The sequence below is a fragment of the Triticum aestivum genome, chromosome 1B (assembly GCF_018294505.1).
Source record: "Triticum aestivum cultivar Chinese Spring chromosome 1B, IWGSC CS RefSeq v2.1, whole genome shotgun sequence".
In the NCBI taxonomy this organism is placed as follows: domain Eukaryota; kingdom Viridiplantae; phylum Streptophyta; class Magnoliopsida; order Poales; family Poaceae; genus Triticum; species Triticum aestivum.
Window position 1 is genome coordinate 569,937,557 of NC_057795.1, and position 13,675 is coordinate 569,951,231.

Sequence of the window (13,675 nt, forward strand, 5' to 3'; positions counted from 1 at the left end):
ACCATCTTTTAAGTCACCGACCGAATATTCCCTTAAGAACGCTAGCTTTCGGCTTCACCCAGTCTGAGGTACACATCCGGCTGACCCGGCAGTAACAATCGCAGAGGTGCTCCCTTTACCTCCTAGCCGAACAATCGGGAACGTAGGGGTAAGCACAGGAGCCAGGCAACCCAGCTTGGCCAAAACTTAAGTCATATCGATGCATATAATGGTGAATAAAAGGTACATGTGGAGGCTTGACACATGTGCTGGGCATGAAGCCCTTATAATTAAGCTTCTGGTAAAGAAGCCCCCAGGTATAATGAGTGCGGATAGCACATCAATTGCGAACGATGCGCAAGTAGGCCTTTTAAGGCTTTGATGAATAGGGTTGAGAAGAAAAAGATAAACAAAAGGCAACTGAAGTAAAAAAAATTTGGATGGGGGGAAAGGGACGAACTCTTAGTCCGGCGCTAGGCATAGAATCTTCGGAGGCGGGCTGCGTTCCATGGGTTCGGCTCGAGTCGGTTATCCGACGCATTTCGTAGACGGTACGCTCCGCCGGTCAAGACTTTGTCGATGATGAAGGGGCCTTCCCATTTGGGCTTGAGCTTGTCCTTTTTCTTGTCCGGCAGGCGTAGAACCAGTTCGCCAACTTTGTAAGTCTTGGCCCGTACTTCTCTGCTTTGGTATCTTCGAGCCTGCTACTGGTAAAATGCGGAACGAGCCTTGGCGACGTCGCGTTCTTCCTCCAATGCGTCCAAGCTGTCCTGCCGATCCAACTCGGCTTCTCTTTCTTCGTACATGCGCACTCGAGGTGAGTCATGAATTATGTCGCAGGGCAAAACCTTCTGCGCCGTATACCATAAAAAATGGTGTGAATCTGGTAGTACGGTTAGGCGTTATCCGCAGCCCCCAGAGTACGGAGTCGAGCTCCTCTACCCAGTGCGTGTCAGATTTCGTAAGGGACCGCACTAGTCTGGGTTTGATGCCGCTCATTATTAGACCATTTGCTCGTTCCACTTGACCGTTGGTTTGAGGATGATAGACTGAAGCGTAATCGAGCTTGATGCCCCTATTTTTGCACCATGATTTAACCTTGTCGGCCGTGAAGTTCGTGCCGTTATCGGTGATGATGTTGTGGGGGACACCATAATGGTGTACTACCCCAGATATAAAGTCTATCACTGGTCCGGACTCTGCCGTTTTAACTGGCTTGGCCTCTATCCATTTGGTGAATTTATCCACCATGACCAATAGGTACCTTTGCTTGTGGGTTCCCCCTTTAAGTGGTCCAACCATGTCAAGCCCCCAGACCGCGAACGGCCAGGTAATGGGTATAGTTTTGAGGGCGGTGGGTGGCATGTGGCTCTGATTAGCAAAGAGCTAACAACCGACGCATCTTTTGACTAAGTCCTGAGCATCTGCCCGGGCCGTCGGCCAATAAAATCCTGTACGGAATGCCTTTCCTACAAGGGCCCGGGCTGCGGCGTGGTGTCCGCCTAGTCCGGCGTGAATTTCAGCCAGAAGGTCTCGCCCTTCCTCTTCGGAGATACACCTTTGAAGGACTCCGGTTATGCTTTTCTTATAGAGTTCTCCCTCGTGGACCTTGTAGGCTTTAGATCGCCAGACTACGCAGCGGGCCTCATTATGGTCTTTGGGGAGTTCCTGCCTAAGCAAGTAGGCTAGGAATGGCTCTGTCCATGGGGCGATTACTGCCATTATGTCGTGAGCTGAGGGTGTTGTTTCGTCGGCTGGATCGCCGGTTATGTCAGATTGTTCTGCGGTTGCCTCCGGTTTGTTATTTCCGGACTCCTCTTCCCATAGTACGGATGGCTTGAACAACCGTTCCAGGAAGATATTTGGAGGGACGGTGTCACGTTTTGCACCGATGCGTGCCAATACGTCGGCCGCTTGGTTATTATCTCTGGCTACGTGGTGGAATTCAAGTCCTTCGAACCGAGCTGACATTTTAAGGACGGCGTTGTGATAGGCTGCCATTTTTGGATCCTTGGCGCCAAAGTCTCCATTTACTTGAGATATTGCGAGGTTTGAGTCCCTGCGCACCTCTAGGCATTGGATGCCCATGGAGATTGCCATCCGGAGGCCATGTAAGAGGGCCTCGTATTCGGCTGCGTTGTTGGAGTCCGTGTACATTTATCTGGAGTACGTATTGGAATCTGTCCCCGGTTGGGGACGTTAGTACGATGCCAGCCCCCAATCCGGCCAACATTTTGGAGCCGTCGAAATGCATAATCCAATTAGAGTATGCGCCGTACTCTTTAGGGAGTTCGGCTTCAGTCCACTCAGTGACAAAGTCAGCCAAAACTTGCGACTTTATAGCTCGCCGGGGTTTGTAAGTTATGTCGAATGGTAAGAGCTCAATGGCCCATTTTGCAATCCTGCCCATTGCGTCGCGGTTATTTATAATGTCATTTAGGGGTACTTCGGAGGCCACTGTTATTGAACACTCTTGAAAGTAGTGTCGGAGCTTCCGGGATGCCATGAACACCGCATACGCTATCTTTTGATAGTGCGGGTAACGGGACTTGCAGGGGATTAAAACAGTGGATACGTAGTACACTGGTTTTTGAAGAGGGAATTTATGCCCTTCTGTCTCTCGTTCTACGATGAGCACCGCGCTTACTACTTGATGTGTTGCCGCGATGTATGACAACATAGGTTCGCCCAGGTTGGGCGCAGCCAGGACCGGATTCGTTGCCAATATGGCCTTTATTTCCTCGAGTCCGGCGGTGGCAGCATCCGTCCACTCGAAGTGTTCGGTGTGCCTGAGGAGGCGATAGAGGGGCAATGCCTTTTCTCCTAGGCGGGAGATAAAGCGGCTGAGAGCCGCCATGCATCCAGTCAATTTCTGGATCTGTTTGAGGTTTTTTGGAATATCCAACTGCGATAGGGCTCGGATCTTGGCCGGATTTGCTTCAATTCCTCTACCGGATATAATGAAGCCCAAGAGCTTTCCGGCTGGTACACCAAAAATGCATTTTTCCGGATTCAGCTTGATGTCATATGCTCGGAGGTTGTCGAATGTGACCCTCAAGTCGTCTACTAGAGTTTAGACGTGTTTGGTTTTGACGACTACGTCGTCTACGTATGCCTCTACTATTTTGCCGATCTGGGTAGCCAGACATGTCTGAATCATGCGCTGATATGTTGCGCCAGCGTTTTTAAGTCCGAAGGGCATCGTGTTGAAGCAGAATGGTCCATATGGAGTAATCTACGTCGTTGCGGCTTGATCCGCTTCTGCCATCTTGATTTGATGATAGCCGGAGTATGCGTCCAGGAAGCACAATGAATCGTGCCCTGCAGTGGCATCCATGATTTGGTCGATGCGGGGGAGGGGGAAGGGATCCTTTGGGCAGGCTTTATTTAGGTCTTTGAAATCAACACATAGGCGCCAAGATCTGTCCTTCTTTGGTACCATTACCAGGTTTGCTAGCCAATCCGGATGTTTGATATCTCTGATGAATCCGGCTTCCAATAGTTTGGCTAGTTCTTCTCCCATTGCCTGTCTTTTGGGTTCAGAGAATCGTCCTGTTTAACTGGCTTGAACCCTTTTAGGATGTTTAGGCTATGCTCTGCTAGCCTGCGAGGGATTCCTGGCATATCTGAAGGATGCCAGGCGAAAATGTCCCAATTTTCCCGAAGGAATTCTCGCAGCGCGGCGTCTACATCAGGGTTCAACTGTGCCCCGATGGAGGCCGTCTTTGTCGGGTCCGTTGGGTGGACTTGGAATTTTATAATTTCGTCCGCTGGTTTAAAGGAGGTGGACTTGGATCTCTTATCGAGTATCACGTTGTCTCTGCGCACCATAGCGTGCAGCGCGGTGAGTTCCTCTACCGCTAGGGCTTTGGATAGTGCCTCCAGGGCTAATGCGGCTGTTTTGTTTTCGGCGCGGAGTGCTATGTCCGGATCACTAACGAGAGTGATTATCCCGCCGGGCCCAGGCATTTTGAGCTTCATGTACCCGTAATGGGGTACGGCTTGGAAAATCGTGAACACCTCTCGTCCTAATATAGTGTGGTATCCGCTGCTGAGCGGGGCCACTTGGAACGTGATTTCTTCGGTCCTGTAATTGTCCGGCGAGCTGAACACCACATCGAGTGTGATTTTTCCGGTGCAGCGTGCTTCCCGGCTAGGGATTATTCCTCTGAAGGTTGGGCTGCTTCGCTCAATGCGGCTCCAGTCTATTTCCATTTTTTGAAGAGTTTCCTCGTAAATGAGGTTCAATCCGCTGCCGCCATCCATGAGTACCTTGGTAAGTCGAAAGCCATCCACTATTGGACTGAGGACCAATGCGGCTGGTGCTCGGGCTGTTCGGAATTTAGGTTCGTCGCTGGCGTTGAAGGTGATGGCCGCGTCGCTCCAAGGATTTGTTGTTGCTACTTGGTAGACTTCGGCAAGGCTGTGGATCGTTCGTTTCCGCATATTGTTTGATGCGAAAGTCTCGAAGATGGTTGATACTGTACCGGTATTGTTAGTGTGGTTTCGCGGGGCTAGAAGCTCCTCGCCACTCTTGGCCACCTGCCGTAATATCCAACATGCACGAAGGCTATGTGTTGGGGTGGCGCCCTTGGTACTGTGAATTGTACAGGGTTTGCTGAGCCATCCCTCCAGTACGGTTCCGTTCCCTTTAAGGGGCTTCTGTTTTTTGGTTCTTGTACTTGGTGCCTGAGTGTAATGCACCCTTTTGTTGCAGACTGGGGCTATGTTCGGGGCCGGATTATCCCAAAACCTATCTTCGGTTTTTCGGAAACTTTCTATGGCACAGTACTTTCGCACTATGGATGCCAAGTCGGCGAAACGCGTGATTTCACAATGGCTGATGGCGTTCAAGATTCCCCTGTCCGTGCAATTGTTGCAAAAGATCGAGATTGCGTTTTCCTCTCGGCAGTCCTTTATCCGGTCCATGACCAGGAGGAATCTGGCCCAGTAATGATGTACTGTTTCGGTTGGCTCTTGCCGGATTAGAGATAGATCGCATATATCTGGACGGGCGGGCCTAATTGAGCCCGGGACCCTGCCCATCTCGAGGCTCAAGGGCCGAGAAGTTTCCGAATTTGGAAGCTTGGAAAGTGGAACGTTGTCCAACGAGTCCGGTCCGATGCCTGACTTTATGTTCAGCGCTTGATCGGAATCCGCTCCTCCGCGGGAATCCGGCATGGAGGGTTCGGTAGCCCGGACACGACTAGTTTTCAATATGGGAGAAGGATCGTCGCGATGTTCCTCTACCACCGTGACGTGGTGGGTAACCTGGGGAGAGTTAATCTCTCTCAGATCGGTTTTAAGCCCGATCTGATTGTAGTCTGTAGCGACTCCCAGGGCGGCGATCCGATCCAAGAGTTCGTTTACAGACGAGAGCTCTGCTGGATCTAACTGCTCGGCGAATTCCGAGTTGACGTGAAGATTGCTCTCGATGACACGAGAGGTCATCGTTGAAGCAGTGGCCGGATAGGCGGTCATAAGAAAACCTCCTAGCCGGATAGTTTGGCCGGCGGCCAAGGCTCCATCGGCGAAGATGTCGTCCTTGAAGACAGGAAGAGGCATCCTTCCTATCGGTGACGGCACAGAGGAACTCTCAATGAAAGCACCAATGCCGGTGTCAAAACTGGCGGATCTCGGGTAGGGGGTCCCGAACTGTGCGTCTAGGCGGATGGTAACAGGAGACTAGGGACACGACGTTTTACCCAGGTTCGGGCCCTCTTGATGGAGGTAAAACCCTACGTCCTGCTTGATTGATATTGATATTGTGGATGTTTACAAGAGTGGATCTACCACGAGATCAAGGAGGCTAAACCCTAGAAGCTAGCCTATGGTATGATTGTAATGGTTGTTGTTGTGTCCCACAGACTAGAGCCATCCGGTTTATATAGACACCGGAGAGGGCTAGGGTTACATAGAGTCGGTTACAATAGTAGGAGATCTACATATCCGTATCGCCAAGCTTGCCTTCCACACCAAGGAAAGTCCCATCCGGACACGGGACGAAGTCTTCAATCTTGTATCTTCATAGTCTTGGAGTCCGGTCGATGATGATGATAGTCCGGCCGATGATGGTAGTCCGGCTATCCGGACACCCCCTAATCCGGGACTCCCTCACTCCCCTTGGCACGCCTCCTCCCTAGGCCGGCCGCCTCCCCCCTTGCTCCTTTATATACGGGGGCAGGGGGGCACCCCATAGACACAACAACAATTGATCCCTTGGATCTCTTAGCCGTGTGCGGTGCCCCCTCCACCATAGTCCTCCTCGATAATATTGTAGCGATGCTTAGGCGAAGCCGTACGACGGTAGAACATCAAGATCGTCACCACGCCGTCGTGCTGACGGAACTCTCCCTCGACACTCGGCTGGATCGGAGTTCGAGGGACGTCATCGAGCTGAACGTGTGCTAGAACTCGGAGGTGCCGTAGTTTCGGTGCTTGATCGGTCGGGCCGTGAAGACGTACGACTACATCAACCGCGTTGTGCTAACGCTTCCGCTTTCGGTCTACGAGGGTACGTGGACACACTCTCCCCTCTCGTTTCTATGCATCACCATGATCTTGCGTGTGCGTAGGAATTTTTTTGAAATTACTATGTTCCCCAACAGTGGTATCCGAGCCTGGTTTTATGCGTAGATGTTATATGCACGAGTAGAACACAAGTGAGTTGTGGGCGATACAAGTAATACTGCTTACCAGCATGTCATACTTTGGTTCAGCGGTATTGTTGGATGAAGCGGCCCGGACAACCATTACGCATACGGTTACGCGAGACTGGTTTTACCGCCATGCTTCGCACACAGGTGACTAGCGGGTGTCTGTTTGTTCAACTTTGGTTGAACCGAGTGTGGCTACGCCCGGTCCTTGCGAAGGTTAAAACATCACTAACTTGACGAACTATCGTTGTGGTTTTGATGCGTAGGTAAGAACGGTTCTTGCTCAGCCCGTAGCAGCCACGTAAAATTTGCAACAACAAAGTAGAGGACGTCTAACTTGTTTTTGCAGGGCATGTTGTGATGTGATATGGTCAAGACGTGATGCTATATTTTATTGTATAAGATGATCATGTTTTGTAACCGAAGTTATCGGCAACTGGCAGGAGCCATATGGTTGTCGCTTTATTGTATGAAATGCAAACGCCCTGTAATTGCTTTACTTTATCACTAAGCGGTAGCGATAGTCGTAGAAGCAATAGATGGCGTAACGACAATGATGCTACGATGGAGATCAAGGTGTCGCGCCGGTGATGATGGTGATCACGACGGTGCTTCGGAGATGGAGATCACAAGCACAAGATGATGATGGTCATATCATATCACTTATAATGATTACATGTGATGTTTATCCTTTATGCATCTTATCTTGCTTTGATTGATGGTAGCATTTTAAGATGATCTCTCACTAAATTATCAAGAAGTGTTCTCCCTGAATATGCACCGTTGCGAAAGTTCTTCGTGCTATGACACCATGTGATGATCGGGTGTGATAGGCTCTACGTTCAAATACAACGGGTGCAAAACAGTTGCACGCACGCAATACTCAGGTTAAACTTGACGAGCCTAGCATATACAGATATGGCCTCGGAACACGGAGACCGAAAGGTCGAGCGTGAATCATATAGTAGATATGATCAACATAGTGATGTTCACCATTGAAAACTACTCCATCTCACGTGATGATCGGACATGGTTTAGTTGATTTGGATCACCTGATCACTTAGATGACTAGAGAGATGTCTGTCTAAGTGGGAGTTCTTAAGTAATATGATTAATTGAACTTAAATTTATCATGAACTTAGTCCTGGTAGTATTTTGCAAATTATGTTGTAGATCAATAGCTTGCGTTGTTGCTTTCATATGTTTATTTGATATGTTCCTAGAGAAAATTGTGTTGAAAGATGTTAGTAGCAATGATGCGGATTGGATCCGTGATCTGAGGTTTATCCTCATTGCTGCACAGAAGAATTATGTCCTTAATGCACCGCTAGGTGATAGACCTATTGCAGGAGCAGATGCAGACATTATGAATGTTTGGCTAACTCAATATGATGACTACTTGATAGTTTAGTGCACCATGCTTAACGGCTTAGAATCGAGACTTCAAATACGTTTTGAACGTAATGGACCATATGAGATGATCCAGGAGTTGAAGCTAATATTTCAAGCAAATACCCGAGTTGAGAGATATGAAGTCTCCAACAAGTTCTATGGCTAAAAGATGGAGGAGAATCGCTCAACTAGTGAGCATGTGCTCAGATTGTCTGGGTACTACAATCGCTTGAATCAAGTGGGAGTTAATCTTCCAGATAAGATAGTGATTGACAGAATTCTCTAGTCACCATCACCAAGTTAGTAGAACTTTGTGATGAACTATAGTATGCAAGGGATGACGAAAACAATTCCCAAGCTCTTCGTGATGTTGAAATCGACGAAGGTATAAATCAAGAAAGAGCATCAAGCGTTGATGGTTGACAAGATCACTAGTTTTAAGAAAAAGGGCAAAGGGAAAGAAAGGGAACTTCAACTAGAATGACAAGCAAGTTGTCACTCCCACGAAGAAGCCCAAAGCTGAACTAAAGCCTGAAACTGAGTGCTTACACTACAAAGGAAATGGTCACTGGAAACGGAAATACCCTGAATATTTGGTGGATAAGAAGGATGGCAAACTGAACAAGGGTATATTTGATATACAGGTTATTAATGTGTGCCTTACTAGTGTTTATAGTAGCCCCTGAGTATTTGATACTTGTTCGGTTGCTAAGATTGGTAACTCGAAACAGGTGTTACAGAATAAATAGAGACTAGTTGAAAGGGAAGTGACGATGAGTGTTGGAAGTAGTTCCAAGATAGATATGATCATCATCGCACACTCCCTATACTTTCGGGATTAGTGTTAAACCTAAATAAATGTTATTTGGCTTTTGCGTTGAGCATGAATATGATTTGATCATGTTTATTGCAAAATAGTTATTCATTTAAAATCAAAGAATAATTGTTGTTCTGTTTACATGAATAAAACCTTCAAATGGTCATACACCCAATGAAAATAGTTTGTTGGATCTCGATCATAGTGATACACATATTCATAATATTGATGCCAAAAGATGCAAAGTTAATAATGATAGTGCAACTTATTTGTGGCACTGTCGTTTGGGTCATATCGGTGTAAAGCGCATGAAGAAACAACATAAAGATGGATATTCGGAATCACTTGGTTATGAATCATTTGATGCTTGCGAACCGTGCCTTTTGGGAAAGATGACTAAAACTCTGTTCTCCGGAACAATGGAATGAGCTACTGACTCATTGGAAATAATACATACCGATGTATGCGATCCGATGAGTGTTAAGGCTCGCGGCGTGTATCGTTATTTTCTGACCTTCACAGATGATTTGAGCAGATATGGGTATATCTACTTGATGAAACATAAGTCTGAAACATTTGAAAAGTTCAAAGAATTTTAGAGTGAAGTGGAAAATCATCGTAACAAGAAAAATAAAGTTTCTACGATATGATCATGGAGACGAATATTTGAGTTACGAGTTTGGTCTTCATTTAAAACAATGTGAAATAGTTTCGCAACTCACGCCACCTGGAACACCACAATGTAATGGTGTGTCCGAATGTCGTAATCGTACTTTACTAGATATGGTGCGATCTATGATGTCTCTTATCGGTTTATCACTATCTTTTTGGGGTTATGCATTAGAGACAGCTGCATTCACGTTTAATAGGGCACCATCTAAATCCGTTGAGATGACGCCGTATGAACTATGGTTTAGCAGTAAACCAAAGTTGTCATTTTTTTAAATTTTGGGGCTGCGATGCTTATGTGAAAAAGTTTCAACCTGATAAGCTCAAACCCAAATCGGAGAAGTGCGTCTTCATAGAATACCCAAAGGTAAATATTGGGTACACCTTCTATCACAAATCCGAAGGCAAGTTATTCGTTGCTAAGATGGATCCTTTCTAGAGAAGAAGTTTCTCTCGAAAGAAGTGAGAGGGAGGAAAGTAGAACTTGATGAGGTAATTGTACCTTCTCCCTTATTGGAAAGTAGTTCATCACAGAAATCAGTTCCAGTGATTCCTACACCAATTAGTGAGGAAGTTAATGATGATGATCATGAAACTTCAGATCAAGTTGCTACCAAACCTCATAGGTCTTCCAGAGTAAGATCCGCACCAGAGTGGTGTGGTAATCCTGTTCTGGAAGTCATGTTACTAGACCATGATGAACCCACGAACTATGAGGAGGCGATGATGAGCCCAGATTCCGCGAAATGGCTTGAGGCCATAAAATCTGAGATATGATCCATGTATGAGAACAAAGTATGGACTTTGATTGACCTGATCTATGATCAGCAAGCCAAGTTAAATAAATGGATCTTCAAGAGGAAGACGGACACTAATAGTAGTGTTACTATCTACAAAGCTTGACTTGTTGCCAAAGGTTTTCGACAAAGTTCAAGGTGTTGAATACGATGAGATTTTCTCACTTGTATCGATTCTTAAGTCTGTTCGAATCATGTTAGCAATTGCCACATTTTATGAAATCTGGCAAATGGGTGTCAAAACTGCATTCCTTAATGGATTTCTTAAAGAGGTGTTGTATATGATACAAGCAGAAGGTTTTGTCAATCCTAAAGGTGCTAACAAAATGTGCAAGCTCCAGCGATCCATCAATGGACTGGTGCAAGCATCTCGGGGTTGGAATATACGCTTTGATGAATTGATCAAAGCATGTGGTTTTATACAGACTTTTGGACAGGCCTGTATTTACAAGAAAGTAAGTGGGAGCACTACTACCTTTCTGATAAGTATATGTGAATGACATATTATTGATCGGAAATGATGTAGAATTTTCTGGAAAGCATAAAGGAATGTTTGAAAGGAATTTTTCAAAGAAAGACCTCAGTAAAACTACTTACATATTGAGCATCAAGATCTATTGATATAGATCAAGATGCTTGATAAGATTTTCAATGAGTACATACCTTGACAAGATTTTGAAGTAGTTCAAAATTGAACAGTCAAAGAAAGAGTTCTTGCTTGTATTGCAAAGGTATGAAATTGAGTAAGACTCAAATCCCGACCACGGCAGAAAATAGAAAGAGAATGAAAGTCATTCCCTATGCATCAGTCATAGGTTCTATAAAAGTATGCCATGCTATGGACCAGACCTATTGTATACTCTGCCCTGGTTTGGCAAGGGAGTACAATAGTGATCTAGGAGTAGATCACTGGACATTGGTCAAAATTATCCTTAGTAGAATAAAGATATGTTTCTCGATTATGGAGGTGATAAAAGAGTTTGTCGTAAAGAGTTACATCGATGCAAGCTTTTACACCGATCCAAATGACTCTAAGTTTCAATCTGGATACATATTGAAAGTGGGAGCAATAAGCTAGAGTAGCTCCGTGCAGAGCATTGTAGACATAGAACATTTGCAAAATACATACGGCTCTGAATGTGACAGACCCGTTGACTAAACTTCTCTCAAGAGCAAAACATGATCATACCTTAGTACTCTTTGGGTGTTAATCACATAGCGATGTGAACTAGATTGTTGACTCTAGTAAACCCTTTGGGTGTTGGTCACATGATGATGTGAACTATGGGTGTTAATCATATACAGATATGAATATTGGTGTTAAATCACATGATGATGTGAACTAGATTATTGACTCTAGTGCAAGTGGGAGACTGAAGGAAATATGCCCTAGAGGCAATAATAAAGTTATTATTTATTTCCTTATATCATGATAAATGTTTATTATTCATGCTAGAATTGTATTAACCAGAAACATAATACATGTGTGAATACATAGACAAACATAGTGTCACTAGTATGCCTCTACTTGACTAGCTCGTTTATCAAAGATGGTTATGTTTCCTAGCCATGGACAAAAGAGTTGTCATTTGATTAACGGGATCACATCATTAGGAGAATGATGTGATTGACTTGACCCATTCCGTTAGCCTTAGCACTTGATCGTTTAGTATGTTGCTACTGCTTTCTTCATGATTTATACATGTTCCTATGACTATGAGATTATGCAACTCCCGTTTACCGGAGGAACACTTTGTGTGCGACCAAACGTCACAACGTAACTGGGTGATTATAAAGGAGCTCTACAGGTGTCTCCAAAGGTACTTGTTGGGTTGGCGTATTTCGAGATTAGGATTTGTCACTCCGATTGTCGGAGAGGTATCTCTGGGCCCTCTCGGTAATACACATCACTTAAGCCTTACAAGCATTGCAACTAATGAGTTAGTTGCAGGATGATGTATTATAGAACGAGTAAAGAGACTTTCCGGTAACGAGATTGAACTAGGTATTGAGATACCGACGATCAAATCTCGAGCAAGTAACATACCGATGACAAAGGGAACAACGTATGTTGTTATGTGGTTTGACCGATAAAGATCTTTGTAGAATATGTGGGAGCCAATATGAGCATCCAGGTTCCGCTATTGGTTATTGACCGGAAACGTGTTTCGGTCATGTCTACATTGTTCTCGAACCCGTAGGGTCCACACACTTAAGGTTTCGATGACAGTTATATTATGAGTTTATGAGTTTTGATGTACCGAAGGAGTTCGGAGTCCCGGATGAGATCGGGGATATGACGATGAGTCCTGAAATGGTCGAGATGTAAAGATCAATATATTGGACGACTATATTCGGAGTTCGGAAAGGTTTCAAGTCATTCGGGTATTTTTTGGAGTACCGGAGAGTTATGGGAAGTCCCCGGGGAGTATATGGGCCTTATTGGGCCATACGGGAATAGAGGAGAGAGGCCGAAAGGAAGGAGGCGCGCAGCCCCCCTCTGGTCCGAATTGGACAAGGGGTGCAGCCCCCCTTTCCTTCCTCCTCTCCCCCTCTTTCCTTCTCTCCTACTCCAACAAGGAAGGGGGGGAGTCCTACTCCCGGTGGGAGGAGGACTCCTCCTGGCGCGCCCCTCCTGGCCGGCCGACCCCCTCCCCCTGGCTCCTTTATATACGGGGGCAGGGGGGCACCTCTAGGCACAACAACAATTGATCCTTGAGATCTCTTAGCCGTGTGCGGTGCCCCCCTCCACCATAGTCCTCGATAATATTGTAGCGGTGCTTAGGCGAAGCCCTGCGACAGTAGAACATCAAGATCGTCACCACGCCGTCGTGCTGACGGAACTCATCCCCGACACCTTGCCGGATCGGAGTCCGGGGATCGTCATCAAGTTGAACATGTGCTGAACTCGGAGGCGCCGTACGTTCGGTGCTTGGATCGGTCGGATCGTGAAGACGTACGACTACATCAACCGTGTTGTCATAATGCTTCCGCTTTCGGTCTACGAGGGTACGTAGATACACTCTCCCCTCTCATTGCTATGCATCACCATGATCTTGCGTGTGCGTAGGAATTTTTTGAAATTACTACGTTCCCCAACAGCGGGAGCTTAGATCCCGCATAGAGTCAAACTATGAAAAACGAGTATCCTGTAAAGGGTAAAACAAGCTTACCGCGCTGGCCTGGTGCTTTGCACAGAATCCGTGATCCTCGGTAATGTGAGGGGAAACCTCGGAGCCCTTGAATAGCACCTTCCAGGCGTCTTCGTGTGTTGTGTCAAAGAGCCTGGACAAAGTCTGGTGCTGGGCCGGGTCGAACTCCCACAAGTTGAAAGCCCGTCGTTGACACGGGAGGATCCGGCGAAA